Source organism: Ochotona princeps, chromosome 29, assembly GCF_030435755.1.
Source record: "Ochotona princeps isolate mOchPri1 chromosome 29, mOchPri1.hap1, whole genome shotgun sequence".
NCBI lineage: Eukaryota > Metazoa > Chordata > Mammalia > Lagomorpha > Ochotonidae > Ochotona > Ochotona princeps.
In genome coordinates, this window is record NC_080860.1 from 16,107,967 (window position 1) to 16,129,757 (window position 21,791).

The 21,791-nt window shown below is 44.1% G+C and overlaps 1 protein-coding gene and 1 non-coding gene across 7 annotated transcripts in view; one reads left to right on the forward strand and one right to left on the reverse strand.

Moving 5' to 3' along the window:
- Window positions 1-21,791, forward strand: part of MTMR3 (myotubularin related protein 3) — a 103,675-nt gene that overhangs the window by 17,373 nt on the left and 64,511 nt on the right. The window lies entirely within an intron of this gene.
- On the reverse strand, window positions 19,893-19,999 carry LOC118759873 (U6 spliceosomal RNA). The gene has a single exon (XR_004996439.1). It is a non-coding gene; the product is annotated as a U6 spliceosomal RNA (small nuclear RNA).

Sequence of the window (21,791 nt, forward strand, 5' to 3'; positions counted from 1 at the left end):
TTAGTTTTTTATATTTTTGGATAGTTTGAGAATATGTACTTTTTTTCTTTAACCCCTAAAGATTTAGACCTAGTTTTACTGCACTAAGATAAAGAAAAATCTTAATTTCTCTTTTTCTTTTTTTTTTTTTTAAGATTTATTGTTATTGGAAAGCCGGATATACACAGAGGAGGAGAGACAGAGAGGAAGATCTTCCATCCGATGATTCACTCCCCAAGTGAACTGCAACCGGCCGGTGCGTGCCGATCCGATGCCGGGAACCTGGAACCTCTTCCGGGTCTCCCACATGGGTGCAGTGTCCCAACGCATCGGGCCGTCCTCGACTGCTTTCCCAGGCCACAAGCAGGGAGCTGGATGGGAAGTGGAGCTGCTGGGATTAGAACCGGCGCCCATATGGGATCCTGGCGCGTTCAAGGCAAGGACTTTAGCCACTAGGCCACGCTGCCGGGCCCTTAATTTCTCTTAATTCATGCTGCTGCTTTTCTGCTTTTTTTGGGGTAGAGTGCCTTGGCATTCACTCTTTTGATTTTGAATTGTCATTGTATGTGCTGTTTCTACTTAATATTTTAAAAAAATTATGTAGTTTGTGAAGCAGTTGCGGAGAGAGAAGGAGAGACAGAGAAACACAGCTTCCATCCAGTGGTTCATTTCCCAAGTGGCTACAATGGCTGGGACTAGGCCAGTCTGAAGCCAGGAGCCAGGAGTGTCTTCTATGTCTGGGACCCGAGCACTTGAATCATCTTCCGTTGCTTTACCTGGCCACAGGCAGGTAGCGCAATCGGAAGTGCAGCAGCTGGGACTTGAACTGGTGTCCACATGGGCTGCTGGCGCAAGATGGGGGGTTAGCTTACTCGGCCACAGCACCAGCCCCTACTTAGTTTCTTATGTGGTTTCAACTTGTATCTGTGAATTATTTATTGGAAAATTTATAACTTGGACAAATGATCTTATCATTCTATGCCTTAGTTTCCTTCTTTGTAAAATGAGGGTAATAATATCGCCTACCTTTATAGCATTAAACAGTAAATGTGTTTGCTATTATAATTGTTATAAGCAAGGACCTTGACTTCTCTTTTACATCATTTATAGCTCTTCATTTTTTTTTTTTTTGTAAACAGCAATACTCTTAAATTTAATAGAACTTTGTGTTAAGGCATAATAAATACCATTTTGTATTTAATTCTTATAAGTACTATACACTTGCTTTTTATTTTTATTTTTTTTTTTAAAGATTTATTTATTTTTATTGGAAAGGCGGCTATACAGAGAGGAGGAGAAACAGAGAGGAAGATCTTCCATCCGATGATTCATTCCCCAAGTGACAGCAATGGCTGGAGCTGAGGCAATCCAAAGCCAGGAGCCAGGAGCTCTTCCGTGTCTCCCACGCAGGTGCAGAGTCCCCAGGCTTTGGGCTGTCTTTGAATACTTTCCCAGGCACAAGCAGGGAGGAGGATGGGAAGCGGGGCCGCCGGGATTAGAACCTGTGCCCATATGGGATCCCGGCGAGTTCAAGGCGAGGAGTTTAACCACTACGCTATTGTGCCGGGCCCAACACTTGCTATTTGTTAAAAATAGAATATCAGGCCCAGCATGGTGGCCTGGCAGCTGGGGTCTTTGCTTTGGGCATGCTGAGATGCCATATGACGCTGTTTTGATCCCAGTGGTCCCACTTCCCGTCTAGCTCCCTGCTTGTGGCCTGGGAAGACAGTCTCGAGCAAGGCCCAAGAACTTGGGACCCTGGACCCATGTAGGAGACCCGAAGAGGCTACTGGCTTTGGATTGGCTCAGCTCTGGCTATTGTGCCGCTTGTGGAGTGAATCATCAGGTGGAGGGTCTTCCTCTCTGTCTCTCCTCCCTATTTATATAATGTTAGTTTTCAATAAAAGCAAATGAATCTTTAAAAAAATAGAGTATGATTGGGTCCCAGTGCAATAGCCTAGTGGCTAAAGTCCTCATCTGGTATGCGCTGGGATCCCATATGGGTGCCAGTTCATGTCCCAGCTGCTCCACTTCTCTTCCAGCTCCCTGCTTGTGGTCTGGGAAAACATTGGAGAATGACCCAGGGCCTTGGGACCCTGCACCCACGTGGGAGACCTGGAAGAAGTTCCTGGCTCCTGGCTTCCAATCGGCTCAGCTTTGCTCTGGCCATTGCCACTTGGGGAGTGAATCATCGAATGGAATGTCTTCCTCTCTGTCTCTCCTCTTCTCTGTATATATCTGAATTTCCAACAGAAATAAATAAATCTTTAACAACAACAACAACAAAATGAAACTCTCGAATTTAGTATAGTTACATGTGGGACAATTTTCAGGGGACTCATAGTACTGGAAAGGTAAAAACTAGAATTATAGCAGAGTGCATGGTTAAACGGAATGATGAATCAGCGACAAGTTTGAGGTTTCTGTTTTTATGTAATACTCTGTTGTTTTGAAATGATTAGCCATGAAACAAGTAATTTAAAACTTAGATATGCTAGGAGGTATTGCATTCCTTCCCACTGAAGAAAACATCTTGAAAAAGGAAGCATTCCCCGGGAGGTTTAGCTGCAGGGTAGTGTATAAATTTTAACCGTTACCATGGTGACTGTATGAGCACCAGCAGTAGCAGTCTCATGCCATACTTTAGTTTCAGGTTTGTGATGGAATTGAATAAATTTTTAAAATGAGATTGCCCAGTTTCTTGATAAGCTTATGTACTACTTTATCACACTGACATATACACCTCTTCTGTAGCAGAACTTTTTTTGTAATCGGAGGTCAGTGGTTCGCTGCTGGGGGTTAGATTTTCTCATTGTTTTACATTTAGTAGCAGTAATGCTGATTCTCAAATTGTGTTCTTAAGCAGGATTGATTGGACACTTAGGGACTTCCAACACTTGATTATAGGAGTAAAAGGAATAGGACATTGACTGGATTTTAAAAAATCTGTTTTTTTTAGGACCTAGGATTAAGTGAGATCTATCGTTAGCTTACAGATAGTGGCAAATCATTACTTTTAGTTTATTTAACAAGGAGTCTCATCCATATGTTCTGGTTGTTTAGGGGTTAAAAAAGTGTACCATGCCTGGCTAATTGTAGCTGTCCCTGTTGTAGTGCTGATTGGCACAGGAATTAGCATTTTACACAAAGGATCATACACATTTTTTTTCACTTGTATTGGTGTACAGAGGACCGGAGCAGGCTGTCGGTTTATTTCCAGGCGTCGGATCAGCCTCCTCCCCACTCCTGTTCTGGAATCAGAAGTTCTGTCTGCAGCAGGGAGGGTCGAGAAGGAAAGAGGCGAAAGAGATGATCCCACCTCAACGACGGGAAGGCCATGTGCCTAAAGTGCATTCTTTTTCTCTGAGCAGCATCTCAGTATGCTGTTCCTACAGCGGGTTTTCTAAGTTTTTCTTTTCTTTTTAAAGAATCGGTTTATTTATTTGATTTAGAGAGAGAGAAGGAGAGATAAAGGCAGAACTTCTGTTTTCTGGGTCGCTCCCCAAATGGCTGCAGTGTCTGGGACTGGGCCAGGTCAAAGCCAGGAGCCAGCAGTTCCCCCATCTCTCCCACGTGGAAGGTAGGGGCACGCAGCGCTTGGGCAGTCTGCTACTTTCCAGGCCTCCAGCAGAGAGCAGTTGGGACACGAGCTGGTGCCCACGTGGATGCCAGCTTTACAGATGGTTGCCTGTATGCACTGCAGTACAGTGCTGGTCCCAGTTTGTTTTTTCAGGTTGAGATTAAAATTGATGCAGTTATTCAAGTTGTAAGTGCAGCTTTCTTGCCTTGCTTTTTAATAAGCTTTTGATATATGTTGCTTTGCAAAATCTGGTTCCTCTATTAATTTACCCTAATTCTTTAGGGTAACATACGTAGGTGAGAATTGAAGGATAATAGTATTCTAAATTCTGAAATCCCCAGTGGACATCTAAAATTCCAGATAGTTCTGAATCCTTTAGATACACTTACATTTTAATTTAGGTATTGTAAGAAATTTAACAACAGCAATACACCAGGTGTAACTATGCTGTGAGAAAAGTTGTATGAATGAAATTTTGTTTTCTCTGATAATATCCTAGTTCATCATTGCATTATAATAATGTTTGAGACTGGTGTGCTGTGGATAACTGAAATCATGGCAAATGAAACTGCAAAACTTTGAGAAAGAGTAAGCATTAAGATGCCACTGGGGCTGCCTGCATCCCATCTTGGAGTGCCTTGGTCACAGTCTGCTTTTTTTTAAGAGATTTGTTTGTTTATGTGAAAATCACAGTAACAGACAAAAGGACACATACACACACACGGATGGAGATAACTTCCATCTCTACTGGTTTATTCCCCAGATTATTACAACTCTCAGAGCCAGACTAGTCTGAAGCCAGGAGCTTTATCCAGGTCTCCCATGTGGGTAGCAGGTACCCAAACACGTGGGCTATCATCTATTGTCTGCTGTTTTTCCCATGCCATAGCAGAGAGCTGGCTTGGAAGTGAGCAGCCAGGGCACAAACTGGTGCCCAAGTGGGCTCTACCCGCCCTGCCGCAATGCCAGCCCTTTCACTCTGCCTTTACTCCACACATGGCTGCATCAGACAGGTCTGGAGGTCTCAGCCATGTTAGTATCTGGAAGTCCACCCTGGTCATCCTGGTCTGTTTTGTGGGTGGCAGGGACACAAGGACTTGGGCCATCGTCTGCCTCCTTCCCAGGCAGTGCAGTACTGACCTGCTCAAGGTCTGCTTGATCATCCCGCGAGCAGACGTTCCAAGTTTAATTTACTCTGAAATGGTCTGTGTCTAGAACATGCATCCATTAATTACTAACGGTGTAATCTGGGGCAAGTCATTAACTTCTCAGGGCGCTACTGTGACTAAGGCTCTGGAAAAAAAACTTGTTTTACTCCCACTAAAATTCATAAATTTACCCTTTTCTTTCTGCTAAATAGGAAAATAAAAATCAATTTGTATAGAGGTATAATTTGCATAAATTTTGCCTTTTACCTTCAGAATGTCATGTAAATGAAATAAGCATGGTATATTATTTTGCATCCTGTTTAACTTAACATAATGCTTTGGGATTCATCAGTGTTTTTGAAAAAGTAGTAACAGTTTATTCCATTTAATTGTTAAATAACAGTACATTGTATGGTTATTACAGTTTATTTACTGGTTGTTTTCAACTTTTGACTGTTATGAATAACTCTTCTATAAGCGTTTGTATACACTGTGTTTTCTCACAGGTATGCATTTGCGTGTTGTCTCTCGAATAAATATCCAGATGTGGACATCCCTGGATTGTATGGTGTATTTATGGTGATAAGAAGTTGGTTGTTTATATTCCCATTAGCAATGCAAGAAAATCCCAGCTACTCTGTGTCAACACTTAATATTATCAGTTTTTACTAATTTGTAGTCATTTACTTTTATCTCTCTCTCTTTTTCAATGTGCAAAATGATATTTATTAAGGCAGATACCTTCAAGAGAGAAAGACTTGAAAATCTGAACAGTGCTAGGAGAAGAGAGAGAGACCTTGATTGATTCTGTCTGCTGATTCATGCCTCAGATGGTCATAATGGATGGGTGGAGCTGGGCTGGTCTGAGGCCCAGACCCAGGAGCTTGCTTCACATCCCCTCCATGTTCTCCTCTATGGTGTGGAGGCCCAAAGCCAGAAGCAATCCTCTTCTTTCCTGGGCCATTAGCAGGGAGCTGGTGTGGAAGTAGAGCAGCCAGCGCTTGAATTGGTGCTTGTATGGGTTGCGGTTGCCAGCACTTTATTAATCCATATATATATATATATATTTATGAATTCATATTTATTCATTCATACGTGTGTATATGAGAAAAGCAGATTTACAGAGAGGAGAGACAGAAAGATCTTTTGTCCCCTGCCCCTCTCCCCAAATGGCTGAGCAGATCCAAAGCCAGGAGCGTCTACCAGCCCCCTACACAGGTTCAGGGTTCCTAGGATTGGGCCATTCTCTGCTGTTTTCCTAGGCCATAAGAAGGGAGCTGGCTAGAAAGTGGAGCAGCTGGTGTGGGATTTTTGTGTGGAATGCTGGCACTTGCAAGTGGAGGATTAGCTAATTGAGATATTGTGTTGACCTGCCACCTGTCCATCCATCCATCTAGGTATTTATCTTCTATCTATTTATCTATCTCTATCTGTCTGTAGTCATATCTACAGAGGAGAGGCATAGAGAAAGATCTCATCCGCTGGTTCACTCCCCAAGTGGCTGCAATTGCTGGAGCTGAGTTGATCCAAAGCCAGGAGCCAGGAGCTTCCTCTGGGTCTCCTTCTCAGATGCAGGGTTGCAAAGCTTCAGGCCATTCTCCTTTGCTTTCTCAGGCAACAAACAGGGAGCTGGAAGGGAAGTTGAGCGGCCGGGACAAGAACTGACACCTATAGATCCTAAGGATTTTAGCTACTAGGCTACTGCGTCGGGCCCCACCTAGCCAAATTTGTAATATGCTTGTATAATTAACATGTAATTAGGTCTTGCTTTTTGAAAAATGTTTAATTTCATGACACCAGCATCCCATATGGGCGCTGGTTCGTGCCCAGGCTGCTCAACTTCTGATTCAGGTCTCCAGTCATGGCCTTGGGATCTTGCCTTCACATGGGAGACCCAGAAGAAGCGCCTGGCTCCCAGCTTCAGATCAGCTCAGCTCTGGCTGGTGGCAGCCATTTGAGGAGTGAGCTAGCAGATGGAAAACCTCTCTGTCTCTCCTCTCTGTAAAACTGCCCTTTAAATAAAAATAAGTTTAAAAATGTAAATAAAAGGCAAAAAGAGAAATTGGTTCACTTCCCAGATCCCTAAAAGGCTGGGTCTGAACTAGGCTGATGCCACAGTATTGAGCCTTCATTTGGGTCTCCTGTGTGGGTGTTAGGGATTCGTACTTGAGCGATTCCAGGCGCGTGGCTCACAGGGGACTTGGGCTTGCATCTGACTGATTGGCTTCTCCGTGGCTCACCTGGGCCACCTGCCAGCCTCAGTCTGGCTTTTGGATGTAGGCTGATAGTCTTCACGTGTTAGTAGTTGTCTTTGAAAGATCCATTTATGTTGAATGCAAGTATCCCTATGGGCACATCTTCTGTCTTGCTATTTATTTATTTTCTGCTCATTCCATTTTTTGATCATCTTTGAGGGGCTGAGTAATTTGTAAATTGATTTTACCTCCTCTTTTTAGTATTATGGCTATAATATTTTTTTTTCTTTTTGTTTTCGTAGACCTCACAGTAGGTGAACTCTTCACTTCCTACCTCTTTTTCCTACATGTTATTAGCAGATATGTTAAAGAAAACCTTTTTTGGTTATTATATCTGCTCTATAAATAGCCAGCTAGCTTTTTAAAGGGGAAAAGATACTTTTATCTGAAATTTGAAAGCATGTTTTTTTGTTTTTAAATGTGCTGTTCGGGTTTAGAGGGGAGCCTTCGACCTGGGGCTGGTAGCATCCTGCTCACTGGTTCCAGCTGAAGGCTGTGAGGTCAGTCACAGCTCTTCACTTTGATTAAAACCGGAACATCTGTGTAAAGTCGGCTTGTTAGGTTTATAGCGCTCAAGCCGTTGCTTGTTATCCAATGGCTGTTCTTTGCCCCTCACGATGCATGTGCAGCTAGTTTGGTAGATATAAAAGATGCCCAACTGGCCGCAGCTCCTTCAGTCTTGAAGTTCGAGTTTCGGATTGGGTCTTCTGCTCTGGTTTGGTTCGACGAGGTGCCTCGGTGCGCAAAGCTGGGACAGTCACGGACTCAGGTACTTCTGTTTCGGTTCTCAACACCCTCCCGTCCCTTACTCCACCATGCTCGGTATTGCCTATCTGTGTTGTCTGACATCTGGGAATGGTACTTCGGATATTTTGTCTGGCTGTTTTAGTTCTAGAATGAGTAACTAATTTAATCTTTAAAAAACATTCTTAAAAGATTTATTCATCTTTATTGCAATGTCAGTTGTACAGAGAGGAGAGGCAGAGAGGAAGATGTTCCATCTGCTGTCTTACTCCCCAAGTGGCCGCAGCGGCCAGAGCTGACCCAATCCAAGCTGGGGGCCAGGAGATTATTCCAAGTCTCCCATGCGGGTGCAGGGTCCCAAGGCCCTGGGCCATCCTCGACTGCTTTCCCAGGCCACAAGCAGGGCCCTGGATGGGAAGTGGGGCCACTGGGATTAGAGCCGGTGTCCATATGGGGTCCCAGCACGTGCAAAGTGAGGACCTTAGCCTCTAGGGTACTGTGCTGGCCCTGAGTAGTTTGAGTTTGAAGATACAATGTCATTAATAATGGATTATGCTGCTTTTGTTCTATAATATTCCAACACTGTTAGTGTAGTGGCGCGTATCAGCTGGTATTCATTAGATGGTGTAAGTAATTCAAGTAAGAGAGCTAGACACTAAAAATCTGTTTTAACATTAGAGGGAGGAAAGTGACTTTCGTGAAGGACTGTTTATCCCATGAAGGAGGCGTTTAAGTTTTTGTTTCTCAAAGAAAAGTAATATTGCTAAAGGTTTCTCTTACACTTGGGCCATTGTTTAGGACTGCAAACTTTATTTTCATTTTCTTTTTTTTTTAAAAGAGTTATTTTTATTAGAAAGTCAGATATATATAGAGAGAAGAGACAGAGAGGAAGATGTTCTGTCCGATGATTCACTCCTCAAGTGGCCGAAATGACTGGAGCTGAGCTGCTCTGAAGCCATGACCCGTACCCTCTTCCGGGTCTCCCACATGGGTGCAGGGTCCCAAGGCCCAGGGCTGTCCTCTGCTGCTTTCCCAGTCCACAAGCAGGGAGCTGGATGGGAAATGGGGCTGCCAGGATTAGAACCAGTGCCCATATAGGATCCCGGTGCATTCAAGGCGAGGACTTTAGCTGCTTGGCTACCGCGCCAGGTCTTATTTTCGTTTTCTTATTATTAGTACCTCTCTACTCCCTTCATCTTTCACTCATTCCCCATGACAAAGACCCCTCAGGAATTTTAAGAATTGCAGTAGAAGTTGAGATACTCAGCTAGTACATTTTAAATCAGAGCCTAAGTTTAGTGGTCCTACTAAATTGGATTTTTTTTTTAATCAGAACATCTGTTTAACTGGACTGAATCCTGCCACATTAAGCATTTCCATATAAACAAAAAATAAGTTTTCCTCATTTTACTATTGGGAAATCAGTAGATAATTATAAGTGTTTTGCCTTTACGTTCTACCTGATTCTGTGGGCTTTTATAAGCTTTAAGGTCTTGAGTGAAAGTCATAGGTGAATGACCTGTGTGCATGATGTGTGGTTAAGTGAGAGCCTGTGTAGCTTGAAGATTTTGAGTAAATAACATTTGCTAACAAATAAATGGATTTGAGTAGCTATCAAGGAAAGGAATCGTTTGATACAGGGAGGTTTTTTTTTTGAAACTGAAATTTTCTTCGCAATCATTGAATGCCCTACTTGCTAATAAATTGATTTAAGTGTTTAAAGAAGATGAATAACAGCTGGTATTACCTGGCACGAAATGAGCCTGAAGTGCTGGGACTTGTGATCTGTATTTGGGCTGTTGAACTTTATTTTTTTTTTCATTTTTAAATGTTTGTTACGTAGGTGGGGGATGACGGATACCCGCAGGTGTGTGGCTAGAACGGGAAGGGATGTGGGGGAAGTGAATGAGATCCTGCCCTTCTTCCTGTGACCTTCTGGAGGGGTCATGATTACACCGCTCCGTGCTCCCAGGTTGTATCAGCGTCAGGACATACAGATGGTCTCCTGACTTCATCCCAGGGACCTTGATGGGGGAGGGTGATTTTCTGTCTGCTGGCTGCAGTATCTGGAACAGAGTGGTTCTAAAGCCAGGAGCCTGGAGCTTGTTCCATGTTTCCCAAACGGGTGCAGGGGTCCAAACATTTGGGCCATCTGCTACTTTTGGGGGTCATTAGAGTTGGATCAGAGGTGGAGCAGCTGGGTCTTGAACCAGCACAAATGGGTTGCTGGCACTGCAGGTGTAGGTGTAACCTGTTACACTACAGCACCAGTCCCCAGTAACTTTATTCTGAAAGGCCAATTGACCTTGAATTTGCTGACTCACTATCCAGATGGTTACAACAGGTGGAGCTCGGCAGATTTGGAGCAAGGGAGTTCTTTGAGGTCTCCCACATGGGTGCAGGGATCCAGGTACTTCGTGTGTGCTTCACTGCTGCCCTAGGCACAGTAGCGGGAGCTAGATTGGAAGTAAGAGCATCTGGGATTGAAACTGGCATGCTTGTGGATGGTGGTGTTGCAGGCAACAGATGAACGTGCTACACAACAGCATGGGCTGCAAATATTTTAAAGTAGCTTGTGGAGTGCTACCTACTTAAGAGGCAGTGTTGCACTGTAGGCTCTGTGTGAATGTAATGGTGACTAAAATGTACGGTTTTTTGGTCTCATTCAGTTGGTAGCCTATGAAAGAAAAGGAATATGAGTTGGAGAGTTACTCAGGTGAATTTTGCGTTAAATTAGTAATGCTTTCTGAGTGGTTAAGCTGATACTCCTTTTGGTACAATAGAGTTGCCCCTCCCGCCCACCCCCCCATCCAGAATCTGGCTCAATGTTGTATGTTAAGGTTAAAGGAAATTGGTGTTGTCATGCTTTGTCGATTGCTGGTTTGAGTCCTGGCTGTTTGTTTCTGGTCTAGCTTCTGGGAAGTCAGTAGATGCTGGTGCAAAGTCCTGAGCTCCTGCCACCCATATGGGAGACCTAAGTGGATTTCTTGGTTCCAGACTTCGGCATGGCTCAATCCTGGTCAGTTGCATTTGAGAAAGTGAACCAGTGCATGGATGATCTGTTTCTCCCTCTGTGGTGGACAGTCTGTTGCTGTACCTTTTAAAGTAAGAATTTTACTTCCTAAGATTTTCCTTTTAAAGTCAGATTTACAGAGAAGGAGAGGCAGAGAGAAAGCTCTCTGATCCACTGGTTCACTCCCCAAATGGCCACGATGGCTGGAGCTGAGCCAATCTGAAGCCAGGTGTCAGGAGTTTCTGGGTCTCCCACGTGGATGCAGGATTCCAAGGTTTTGACTTGTCCTCTACTGCTATCCCAGGCCACAAGCAGGGGGCTGGAAGTGGCACAGTGGGACAAAAACTGGCACCCATGTGGTATACTGGCACGTGCAAGGCAAGGGCTTTAGCCACATGGCTATCAATGCCAGACCTGAGTGATAACTTAAAGAATTATAAAGGATTTACTTATTTGAAAGGTAGTTAGGTAAAGACAGACTCCATGTGCTGGTTGACTTCCAAAATGGCCACAGTTACTGGCACTGGGTTATGCCAAAGCCAGGCATCTGGAACTCCATGTCATGGCAGGGGCCGAACTCTGGGCTCATTCTCTGCTTGTTTGCTAGGCACGTTCTAGAGAGCTGAATCAAGTGGAGCAGCTGGGTCTGTAGCCAGTGCCCGTATGAGACTCGGGCATTGCAAGCAGCAGGCTAACCCTTTAGCCCATTGTGCCACACAGCAGCCCCCGAGAATTCTAATTTACAAAATGTCATGCTAGTGCTGATTCCTGAATATAGAACTACCAAGTATTACCTGCTCTTAAGAATACAAGAAAATATTTTTGTTAGGTGAACTCTGATTTTCTCAACAAAGGACCGTTGCGCATAAGACAAGTGTTACCGCTGTTTGTTTTTGAGGAGATGCCATAGGAACAAGTTTTGCTAGTAGTGATTGGGTCATTAAGTGACCTCATTTCATTCGTTTGTCAAAGTGATCAGAATTTTCTCTAGGTTCTGTTTGGTTTTACAGTAATTTTTCTGTCAAATACATTCTAAAATAGGGATGGGAATCTATTTTGCCAAGGATCATTTAGATGTTTTGAACATTTGCAGGTCATGCCAAACTATCAGTTTAAAAAATCAGCCTGTTGTAGAGGTAGTCAATTTTTAGTTCTTTGTACCTCTGGCCTTGGTAAGGCCAGACCAGTGTGATTTCCTGGGCCGCAAAGTCTGCAGGCTGGACACTCCCACCCCTAGCTCGCACCCCCTGCTCCCCAGCCTGCTCCACCCCTGTTAAAATAGTAATATAGTATAGTAAACATAAAAACCACTCATGCATGTATTAATGTTTATTGTAAGTATACACACTAGGGTTATCAGCATCGCCACAAACACTTGAGCAAAGCATACAAAGTCTGTCCTTCCAACTTCTTAATTAGTAGGGCACTTGTTCATTCTGAATATTGTAACTATTCAAACTAAAAGGGCAGTTTGCCTGCCATGGAGTTCTGATTGATGTATCTGGAGAAATAGTTTAAACTTGTGTAATTATATGTATATTGAAGGCAAATGCTATTGAAAAATCATAAGCTTTCCTAATTAAAGGAAGTAAAATTATTGACCTAAAACAGTGATGCATGCTCAATAAGACACTTGACATCGAAGTTTAATATTTCTGAATATTAATTTAAATCCACCTTGAACCATGCTACCAGCTTTGGTTTTAATCTTTATCTCTTTTAAAGTTTTATTTGAAAGGCAGAGTTAGAGTGAGACAGATCTTTGATTTGCTGGCTCACTCCCCGAATGACTGCTGCGGCTAGACTTGCCAGGCTGCAGCCAGGACCCTGGAACTGCATCTGTATCTCCCATGTGGGTAGGGAGGGCCCGAGAACTTTATCTTTGGCTGCTTCCCCAGAGGCATTAGCTGGGAACTGGATTGAAATGGGTACAGCTAGGACATGAATTGGTGGTCATACGTATTGCTGGTATTAGTGACAGTTGAGCCTGTTGGTCCGTAATGGCGGCTCCTGGTTTAAATCTTTAGAAAGTATTTTTCTAGATTAAAATGAACCCAATGTAACTGTTGGCAGTATCTAGTTCTGTCTATTTGTAGATGACTGTTTTATTTTGCCTGTGCTTTTATTAAAATTAGGCAGTATGCTTTCGAAATTAATCAGATGACTCATGAACCAATTAACTATTATTAATGAAAACAATTATTAGGTCATTGTATAAGCTAAAATGACTCATTTCTGTTAATTTAGTCATCTGCATAATAGACCAGAGGAGACATTTTGCTGGAGTGTGGTACTATGTAAAGCTAAGCCTGTCAGGACTCGGAATACAAAGTGCCTAAACTGAGGGCTGACTGTGGAGCTGGAGTACGTAGTAGCTTGCTAAACCTGCATGTGTGTTTGCTTGGTACCTCGAAGACATATTGATATTTAGAATATGCTTGCTGCTTTATATTCATTTGGATACTTGTATTTTGCTTTTGTATGACAAGACTTAAACTCGGAATAGTAAAAAATCTTGGCAAAGGAGATGGTATCGAGGCTAGTGTTGCAGACCTATTAGAGATCACAAATCTTAAAAATTAAAGCTTTTATTGTAAAGTCAGATTTGCAGAGAGGAGAGATGGAGAAAGATCTTCATGTGCTGGTTCACTCCTCAAGTGGCTGCAACAGCCAAAGCTGAGCTGATCCCAAGCCAGGAGCTTCTTTGAGGTCTCCTACATGGGTACAGGTTCCCAAGGTTTTGAGCAGTCCTGTACTGCTGTCTCAGGTCACAGGCAGGGAGCTAGAAGGGAAGTGGAGCAGCCAGGACATGAACCTATGTCCTTATGGGATCCCAGTGCATGGGAGGCGAGGACTCCAGGCTGCTGTGCTGTGCTAAGTTTGTTAATTCTTACAAATAATTCTCTAAAATGGAACTTGCTTACGTTTTTATATAAAACCTGGGTATAAATTTCAGTTGGCCTAATCATTGATAATGATAAAATAAAACGTAAACTTTAAGTACTTTGCTCCAGGTTTTTTTTTTTGTGTGTGTGGGGGGGATACTTCTTGGGGGTTTTCTGTGAAGATGCTATAGTGCTTCAGTCAACATTATGTTAACTCTGAGTTTCGCTGGGGAGAACTTAGGATTTTAGGTGGTTCATCTATTTTCTGAAATTGGTCCCTTTACTATGTATTTCAGGTATTCAATTTGTGGTATATAGGTACATTCGTATCATGCGATTGTCACTATCCTCAGAGCTTTCACTTATTTCAGTTATTTGAAAGGCAAGTGTTTATTTGAAAGCGAGTATTTGAGTTATTCTACGCCCTAGATAACACTTTTTAAAAAATTTATTTACTTTTATTGCGAAGTCAGATACAGAGAGGAGGAGAGACGGAAGGATCTTCCATCCGATGATTCAATCCCCAAGTGAGCCACAACGGCCAGTGCTGCGCCGATCCGAAGCCAGGGGCCAGGAACTTCCTCCAGGCCTCCCACGCAGGTGCAGGATCCCAAGGCTTTGGGCCATCCTCGACTGCTTTCCTAGGCCACAAGCAGGGAGCTGGATGGGAAGCGGGGCCGGCAGGATTAGAACCGTCGCCCATATGGGATCCCGGCGTGTTAAAGGCAAGGACTTTAGCTGCTAGGCTATGGCGCCGGGCACCGAGATAACATTTCAAAAATGTTATGCAGTTGTCTGCTGGATTAAAAACAGCTATTCCAGTTGCTGGTTCATTCATAAAATGTCCGCAACTTTAAGGGATGAGCCAGGCAGTAGCCAGGAATTTGGAACTGAAATTGGGGTACCCTACATAGGATCAAGCCGTCTTTTGCTTTCCCAGGCCATTGGCAGGAGCTGAGTGGGTAGCACCTGGGATGGCCAGGACATGAACTGGCACCATAGAAGAGAGTTAGCTTGTTCCTTCTTGTGTATGTATTTAAAATTTTCTGAAGGCTGTTATTAAAAAGGTCGATCTACAGAGCAGAGAAAGAACTTCTGCTTTACTCCTAGTGGCAGCAATGGTTAGAGCTGAGCTGGTTAGAAGTTAGGAACTTTCTCCCGGGTCTCCCACGTGGGTGCAGGGTCCCAAGGTCTTGGGCCATCCTCCACCATGAGTTGAATTGGAAGTTGGGCAGCCAGGACACGAACCAGCACCCATATGGGATCCCAGCATGTGCAAGGCAAGGATTTTGCCATCGAGCTATCGCACCAGGCCCCATATTTTTATTCTTCCTGAATGGTAATTCATCATAAAATGGCAATATAGATGAGCTTTGTAACAGTGTACCATACAGTGCGTGCAATAAGCTCAGCATTATTCCTGCAAAATGATTGTCAATTTGTGTGAAATGTTTCTGAACAGAAAAAATAACTTTAGGTTTTTGTTGGCACCTTCCAAGATTTTTGTCAAATGGTGCTTGTAACATAATGAAACAGCAGGTGAAAATCCTTTTAAGGATCACTTTCAGTCTCATTTTCATCCTGTCTATAGGTAATTACAATAATCAATTTTATTTCTTGCAGATTTTTCCCTCCGTTCTTTCGGTATGTGTGCCTCCAAAGCACACACATAGCATTTCATTTTCTCCTTAAAGATTACTGTATGTTCTTTTCCCCCGTTGGTGGATATTTAGGATATTTCCAGCGTTCTTTAAACCTGTTGCAATGCAGGTTTTCTTGTCTTGTTTTTTAAGATTTCTTTTGAAAACAAGAGTTAGAGGGGGAAAAACAGATCTTACATCGGCTGGGTCACTCCCCAGGTTGCTGCAGTGGCCAGTGGTAGGCCAGAATGAAGCCAGGGACTTAATCTAAGTGTCCAGTGTGTGTAGCAGGGGCCCAAGCACTCGGCCATCTCTTGGTGCTTTTCTCGGTAGTAGTGAGCTGGATTGAAAGGAGCAACCAGGACCTGAACTGCAGCCTAGCTAGTGTTAGTTGTTATCTGCTGTGCCACTATGTCCCCCCCCCCCCTTTTTAAATCTTTAATGCATGTGTGCAACCACTTTGAGATTTATCAACAGTTGCTTGGTCAAATGGTGTATGACCTAGAGGCTTGATACTCTGTACACTATTGTTTTTTTGAAAGATTTATTTTTACTGGAAAGGCAGGTTCCCCCCTCCTTTCTCCTCCTCCGCAGACCTTGAGGCTCCTTTATTGAAACAACTTAGCACAGTATTTGAAACAGCAGTGGCCAGCTTGAGCCTGGGAGGCCAGGGAACCCAGGTTGCCAGAATCCCTCACTGCCCTTGTCGGCTGCTTCCTCTGTGAAGGCCACCAGCCCACACAACCCCTGGGCCTGGATGATGGGGGGCGGGGTTCCTCCAGAGACCACAAAGAGCACTTGGAATTGGTGTGGTCTGGCAGTGTGGCCTGAAGTGAAGGGCTCCCCAAAGTCTCAAGTTGTAGCATCGGTGGGCTGGCAGGTGTGCACCCTGGTTGCTGGAAAGGTAGGCTTACAGAGTAGTGAGAAGGAATTTCTATCCACTGGTTCATTCCCCAAGTGGCCACCATGGCTGGAGCTGAGTTGCTCAGAAGCCAGGAGCTTCTTCTGGGCCCCCCACTCAGGTGCAGGGTCCCAAGGCTTTGGGCTGTCCTGCTTTCCCAGGCCACAAGCAGGGAGCTGGATGGGAAGTGGAGCAGTTGGGATTAGAACCAGCATCCATATGGAATCCTGGAGCATACAAGGTGAGAATTTAGCCACTGAGCCATTACACTGGACCCTGATTTTCAGTAAGTTTTAAGATTGAGTTGTATATATGCATGCACTTGGACTTTTTTGAACTAAATTTTTTTAAAAGATTTATTTTTTATTACAAAGTTAGATATACAGAGAGGAGGAGAGAGAGAGAGGAAGATCTTCCGTCCGATGATTCACTCCCCAAGTGAGCCGCAATGGCCGGCGCTGTGCTGATCCGAAGCCAGGAGCCAGGAACTTCTTTCCGGGTCTCCCACACGGGTGCAGGATCCCAAGGCATTGGGCCATCCTCGACTGCTTTCCCAGGCACAAGCAGGGAGTTGGATGGGAAGTGGAGCTGCCGGGATTAGAACCGGCGCCCATATGGGATCCCGGTGCGTTCAAGGTGAGGACTTTAGCTGCTAGGCCACGCCGCCAGGCCCTGAACTAAATTTTTTAAAGGGAAATTTATGTACATCAAAGATAACCAGTGTGTATACTTAAACACTCTTACATACACAAGTGAAATTACAACCCAGTGGAGAGTGTCTGGTGTTTGGGAGACCTGTTTCCTGTCAGTGGTTTTAGGTGACAGCGGTGATGGCTCAAGTCTCTGGATTCCTGGTGTCCATATAGGAAACCTGGATTGAGTTCTTGGCCATGGACTGGATAATAGGTTGGTCATTTTGAGCATCTGGTAAATGAGCCAGTGAGGGGCAGTTACCCAAACAAGATGTATTTCTATTACTGCAACAAGTGTTCCAGAAATCCTTTACTATTCTCGTCTTTGTTGCCCCAGTGAATCATTTACTTTGTCATTGTAGGTTAGTCTTGTCTCACAGAATTTAATACAAATGGCTTTTGTTAGGCCTTTATGTGAACTTCTGGATTTAAAATTATGTTTAGCTTGTTTTAAGAATGTGGATTTGGGGATTGGTTTTTGGCTTAGTATGCTGCTTGGGATGCCTGTAACCTGTATCAGACTTGACTGGGTTTGAGACCCTGTTGTACCCAGAGTTTGAGATCCCCAGAAATCATCAGGAGGCTGAAGTTGATGCAAACGCAGAAGGGCAGTTTATTCAGGCTTGCCTGGGCTCCCAGCCATCCTCTGCACAGTGAGTTGGGACTGCGCTGGACCAAGGTTGGACAGCACAGGGTTTTTATACACTTCAGGCCGGTTCCACATACTTAGTCATGATTGGTCAGTTTAACTCTTAACTTTTAAAAAAGAGCAAGTTGGCAGGTTGGTGGGTTTGAGCAACTTTCAAACACCACAAACTGGTAGGCTGTGGGGTAGTGAGCAAGTCTTATCTAAAAAGCACACCCGTGGCCTCCTTCCTGAGGAGTGCTCTGTCTACGTGACCTGCCCATACGTCACGTAGGCTGTCAGGCCTGTGAGCTCACAGAGCCACCCAGTCAAGCAAGCAAAACAGAAAACACTGCAGTTAACAAGGAGCAAAGGGCAAATGGTTGGGATCCTGATTCTGAGGTTCCTCAACCTAATCTGTGCTTCCGAGTCCAGCTTTCTACTAGTGTGCGCCCTGGGGAGCTGCAGGTGATGGCTCACGGAGCTGGGTCCCAGCTGTGCACGTGGGACACCTTCAGGGTTCAGCCTGGCCTAGCCCTGCTGTCAGACATTTCAGGAGTGATTAGTAAATGAGAATTTTTTCTTAGGTTCGTTTATTTGAAAGGCAGGGTTGCAGAGAAAGGGACAGAGACAGATGTCTCTGCTGGTTCACTCCCCCAGATTGCCTCAATGATGAGAACTGGGCCAGGCTGAAGCCATGACCTGTAAACTCCATCCAGTCTCCCATGTGGGCAGCAGGGGCCCAAGCACTGCGCCATCTCCTGCAGCTTTCTTCGGCCAGAGAAATGGATTAGAAGCTGGGACTTAGATGTATGCTTGTGAGATGCTGATGGCTTTAACCCACTGTGCCACAGGGCTGACTTCTAAATGGGCTGTTTCTGTCTCTGCCTTTTAAAAAGATTTACTTTTTATTGGAAAGTCAGATAAACAGAGGAGAGATAGATTTTTCTGCTAGTTCACTCCCCAAGCAGCTGCAAATGACTGGGGCTGTGCAGATCAGAAGCCAGGAGCTTCTTCCGGGTCCCCCACGCAGGTGCCAGGGCCTTAAGGCTTTTGGCCGTCCTTGACTGCTCTCCCAGGCCACAAGCAGGGAGCTGGATGAAAAGTGGGGCCGCCAGGATTAGCACCAGCGCCCGTATGGGATCTTGGCACATATGGGATCTTGGACTTTAGCTGCTAGGCCACCGCCCTAGACCCTGTGTCTCTGCCTTTTAAATAGTTGCTTAAAAACTGAAATTAAAATGCATAACCACAGCATTGTTTTTAAAAATTCTGAATTCCTGTAGAGTTGAGGGTTCCTTTTTGAGTGGTGACTTGGTAGCTTTTCCTGTTGGACAAATATTTTGTGTTGTGGAAATACTGACACAACAAGGTTTAGCAGTACTTGTGTCTCTGAAATGAGATACAGCCCACTGGAAGGAAGATAGAAGGAGCTGATTTACCCCATCTGTTTCCATGCTTGTTAACCGTTAGCTTCAGGAGCTGTTAACCGTTATGTGTACTGACTTGGGTTTGTGTTCTGCACACTGCTTTGAACAGAAGACAGATTAAAGTAACATGTTTAGCTTTTGCTGAAACTATAACAACAGTATTGTAATCCTTTCTAAGGGAGAACTTTTAAGACTAAAACATGCTCTGGGGCGTGTGTGTGTGTGCGCGCACTGTTTAACCTGGTTTCTGGCTCAATATGTTCAGTATTTTCGGAACTTTAATTAGCTGAAAACCTAGAGATATGAGACTTCTTCGATTCACTGATCTTACGCTCCAAATGCCTGCGATACTTGCATGAAGCAAACCTAAGACAGGAACCTGGAACTCAGTTCTGGTCTCCTTTGTCAGGGTAGGCCAGTTACTTGAAGCATCACGTGTTGCCTCCCAGGCTGTGCATTGATAGGAGACTAAGATGTTGGTGTTGCAGGCAGTGACATAGCTGCTGCACCAAATGCCTGCGTAGTATCATTTTCTTTAAGATTGACTTTATTACTGGAGAGTCAGATATTGAGATGAGGAGAGAGAGGAAGATCTGATTCACTCCCCAAGCGGCTGCAGTGGCTGGAGCTGAGCTGATCCAAAGCCAGGAGCCGGGAGCCTCTTCCACGTGTCTCCCATGCAGGTGCAGGGTCCCAAGGCTTTGGGCCGTCCTTGACTGCTTTCCCAGGCCACAAGTAGGGAGCTGGATGGGAAGTGGAGCTGCCAGGCTTAGAACCTGTGCCCATATGGGATCCTGGAGCAAGGTGAGGACTTTAGCCGCTAGGCTACTGTGCTGGGCCCTCAGGAACACTTTGTTTTTTTTTTATTATTTTATTTTATTTTTTACATTGTATTTTTTTCACTAATAACATTGTATTAGTTTCATAGGTACTGGGATTTCCCCCACCCCTCCCCACACCCTCCCCCCATGGTGGATTGCTCCACTTTGTTACATGACCAAAAAATATGGAACGCTTCACGAATTTGCATGTCATCCTTGCGCAGGGGCCATGCTAATCTTCTCTGTATCATTCCAATTTTAGTATATGTGCTGCCGAAGCGAGCACCTCAGTAACACTTTGTAAAGTAACTATAGTGGGAAGTGAATTAAATTTTTTTTTAAATGACAGGCTATTTTTTTAAAAGATTTATTTTTATTACAAAGTCAGATATACAGAGAGGAGGCGAGACAGAGGAAGATCTTCCATCCGATGATTCACTCCCCAAGTGAGCCACAATGGCCGGTGCTGTGCCAATCTGATGCCGGGAACCAGGAACCTCTTCCAGGTCTCCCACGTGGGTGCAGGATCCCAAAGCCTTGAGCCGTCCTCGACTGCTTTCCCAGGCCACAAGCAGGGAGCTGGATGGGAAGTGGAGCTGTCGGGATTAGAACCGGCGCCCATATGGGATCCCGGGGCTTTCAAGGTGAGGACTTTAGCTGCTAGGCCACGCTGCTGGGCCCAAGTGAATTAAATTTCAAATGTCATCCATCTGAAACGATCAATATTTAGTGTTTTTCGGAGTTGTGCAGCTGTTACCATGTTTTAAGACACTTTGGTTGCCCAGAAGATAGTCCAGAGTCGTTAGTAGTTGTCATCCCATTTCACACCTAACTTCTGGCCTGACCATCGCTTCTGGATTTTTTCTTATATTAAAACTTACTTTGGGTGTTAAAAAGCTGCTTCTGTTTGTGTATCTTTTATCCAGCAACTCTGCATCTCTCCCCAAGGCACCCAACCTTCTTGTAACCACAGTTCTCTTCACTACTTCTGAGGTCAACTTTGTTTTCACATGAGAGATCATGTGATGTTTCTTTTAGTCCAGTATTCTCAAGTTCATCCATCTGACACACATGACAAGACGTTTTTTATGGCTGACTAATGCTATTCGTGCAAGTCACATCTTATTTCCATTCATTTCATTTCCATGAATACTTTCAGACCTTGGTCAGCTCCTGTTACGGATTTGGCAAGGTTTTGAGACTTTGGATTACCAGCTCTTTGTTGTTGCTTACATGTTTCTTGACCTTACCTTTTCGGAGTTCTGTAACTCATTCTTTACAAAGCAGCCACCTCAGGGGTAGACTCTGGTCACCCGGAGTCTGAGGATCTTCTGCAGTCCTCAGTGTAATCTAGGTCGGTTGATTGCATCGTAGATGTTGGAGCTGAACTAAAATTTTCTATCAGCAGTTAACTCTCTGTAATGTATTCTTAGAGAAGCCTTGTTTTAATTTGGCAGGCTTAAATATATATACACGTAAATTTATAGAGTAGCTTCTAAGTATAGTAACTTGAAGGCTTAATGACTTTTTACATGCATAGATCCATGTAAGTACACTTAGATTAAGATGTATAATACATTTCCCCCTAAGGTTCCCTCCAGCTCTTCTTCCAATCCACATAGAGTTCCAGGGGGTAATCATGACTTTGTACCATCGTAGTGCCTTGGCTTTTGTTTCTCTTGTCACAGTAAAAGTGCTTGCTAAGATACTCTTTTAGATGCTTTTTCTGTTTGGTTGTGTATTTGACAGCATTGAACTAGCATACCTAACCTGTTAGTAAGGTTATAATTAAAGGTTGCTTGGAAGGCATGGAAATGACCCAGGCAAATTATGATTGAGATGATTAATAACACCAATCTAAGACAAATGATTTACATGAAACTAGGGTACGTCATCCTTCTCGTTTGGATTTTATCGTAAGGGGAAAAAATGTGAACGTGCATGAAACTCCAATCTAACAAGTATTTGTCTTGTTTCAGACTTTCAAACCTTTGTTGTGATAAAATTTAAATTATCACGAGTTAGAGCTCAGAAAATTCAGTGCTGTTCCCTGGTTCCCGTCTCATTGCAGTGTTTCT